This window comes from Grammomys surdaster, unplaced genomic scaffold (assembly GCF_004785775.1).
Source record: "Grammomys surdaster isolate TR1022 unplaced genomic scaffold, NIH_TR_1.0 125311, whole genome shotgun sequence".
In the NCBI taxonomy this organism is placed as follows: domain Eukaryota; kingdom Metazoa; phylum Chordata; class Mammalia; order Rodentia; family Muridae; genus Grammomys; species Grammomys surdaster.
The window spans coordinates 1,418,699-1,421,668 of NW_021620189.1; positions in this window are offsets into that span (position 1 = coordinate 1,418,699).

Here is a 2,970-nt window from a genome sequence, read left to right on the forward strand (position 1 = left end):
CTCTACCTCTACCTCTACCTCTACCTCTACCTCTACCTCTACCTCTATCTCTCTATGGAGTCATGAGCAAGACAGAGAAGAAACCATGTGTGGAATGGAGGATCCATCATCTAAATTTCAAGCCAGTTCCCAGCAACCAACTAATACTATAAGGCTCCACGAACCTACAGGAATATTGCCTGTGGAGGATTGATGAGGATGGGTGCACTAGACGTCACAGGACAAAGATAGACCTGGTACTATGGAAGGGGCAGGGTTACAGGGTAACCTTTGGTGTTGTTCCTCATATGTCTACTTTGGCTTCTGACACAGGGTCCCTCATCAGTCTAGGGCTCAACAATTCAACTGGGCAAGAGAGCTAGTAAGCCCCAGGGAGCCCCTGTCTCCTCATCACTGTGATTTTATACTTATGACCATACTCACCTTCTTCATGTAGGTTGAGAAGCTTATACACAGGTCCTTTGCTTGCATAGAACTTGACCAAATGACCTATTACTTCATCCCTATTTATTTTGTTTTAGGCAAAGATAGACAGTGAAATCTGAGTGCAAAGTTAAGAGTGGCTACCGAGGGTGGAGTACTTCAAAGAATAGGCAGTTAAGTCTCCTCAGTGAGGGATAGGTCTATTGGAGACCTACAGGTACCTAAGAAGCATGCAGGGAGGTAGCATTATATACCAAGTAAGGGAAATATCTAATATCATAGGAGCAACTTAATATGTAATACGTTATATATCTCTGCTAATATGGTTGAACGCTCTCTTTTACCAGACCTTTAGATTTCTGGAAACATCAGTTTTTTGGGATATTTATTCAACTATTGAACAAATATTTCTTGACTGACTAGCACATAATAGTGAATGTTGTAGAGTGGGTGATGAGCAAGATGCAATAAATATGAACCCTATGAGATTGGCCATCAGACTGAGGCAATCTCATTTTGATGTCCATAATTCAAAAGCAATTGGGATAAAGAGCTACACTGAGCATGAAGACATATGGAAGTCACAAGAGAAGCTATTTTCAGGAAGGACAACCAATGGAACTTCCGGGAAAGAGGCTTATGTGATAAGAAGAAGAGACAATGGTTCAGGTCATCAGCCTGCAGCCACTGGCATTACTGCTGCATTGCCAAAGCTATTTTCTCCAAACCTGCTGCCAGATGGCCAGGCACAGGACACCTACCCTTCTTCATGCATGAACACCACAAACACTCTGCGGATGAGGAAGCCCCTTGAGGGAAGTATTTGAATCAGTAGAGGTCTAGAAATGGCTGTCTGCAAGGGAAGGCTCCAAAGATGCTACAAGACAGAAGCAACTGTTCTACTGATCAGTCTGGCAGTGATAATATACTAGAGTCTCTATTCTTTGTTAATTCACAGAGGTTCCATGTCCCTGTCTCTACAGGAGATTTTCTTGTTTTGTTTTCTTCTCTAGAGACTGATATGTATGATAAACAAGGCCAGTTTTCAGATACTCAGAACACTCATCTCTCCATGACACCAAGAGTATCTGAACAGAGGGCCATGACTATGGCTTTCTTTTCTACTTCTGCCCTTTATGACACACCTGGTAGAGCCTAGAGAGGAATAGGGTAGAAAACAGCAGAAGTCAAGAAGCAACAGAATGGGGTGGGTTCAGAGGAACGTGCAGAAAGGGTATAGTGTGGATATCAGGTCAGAGATGTGAGTATCTAAAATCAAGAAATGTGGGGAGACACAGGTTCAGGGGAAGAATAGGGCTCCAGGAAGAGGGGGTCAATGGAGTAGGGAATGAGGACCAGAACTGTCCATTGTGGTCCAGGGACGGCCAGACTAATTCAATTAGCACACAGGAGAGAGACAGGCTATCTGCAGACACAGGTTATGCAATAGTAGGCTGGTGGTTTCAACACATCTTGACCTCTCATTAGCTATAATCTCAATTATTGAAAAATGTTTTAAAAAAAGAAAAGGAAAGAAAGACAAAATAAAAGAAAGAAAAGTATTTCTTAGCAATTCTTTGAGATATAACTTGAGAACCATTAAAGTTTTTATGTGGCTAAGTCACCTAACTCAAGTTTCTTTAATATAGCCTGGGTATGTGTCTTTTGAATATCTTTTCAACATACACCCCCCTTCCCGCCACCACAGTTAATACTGTTAAACTACCCCTTTCACTTGAAAAACAAGGTCTCTGAAACACACTTTATAAGCAGCACGGAGTTGTATCCCCAGCCTGCACTCTGCCATTGTCAGCAACACTTCCATTGCCAGTGACATCACCAATGCTAATACCCTCTGGTTTCAAGTTTATGAATATCCAAGTTCTTCATATTAGGAAAACATCCTCCATCTCTTGTTCACATCTCAATCATTTCCTGTGGGTACAATTGTCCTGGAATTTAGACTGGGTGGTGCATTCAGGTAGTAATGAAGAAAGTCCATATGTATCTTCATCCAACATTCCCCAGAGCACCAAGAACTAAAACTCTTAGACAGACTGTGAAAATGTAAGAGAGCTTAGTTAATTTTATGTGACTTGAAAAAAATGATCATTTATCCAAATCTTTAGATATCTTAAATCAATACCTTTCTGTGTAATATAAAACTTTATAAAGACTATAGAACCAGCATAAAGAAAGGTTTGGGAATTGCATTTAAAACAAAGAGTCTTTGTTACAGAGGACATTATAAACAAAACCAATGGAATAGAGGCTCAGTTCTTTTACTTATAACTAGGCTCCTTGATAATCTGATAAAATAATAACATCTATCTTCTTTTTCTTCCCCCCCCCCAGCCTTCTTACTTTTTGTTCCTCCTTCTCCCTCTCTCTTCCTATTTTTCTCCCCTTTCTCTTCTATTTTCTCCCTTGTTCATTTTCTTTCTCCTCTCTCTTCCCTTCTTCTCCTCTATTCCTCTCTTATCCCTTCTCTTTTCTCTTCCTTATTCGTTTTTTCCTTACTTCAGTCAGTATAACACACTAACTTAC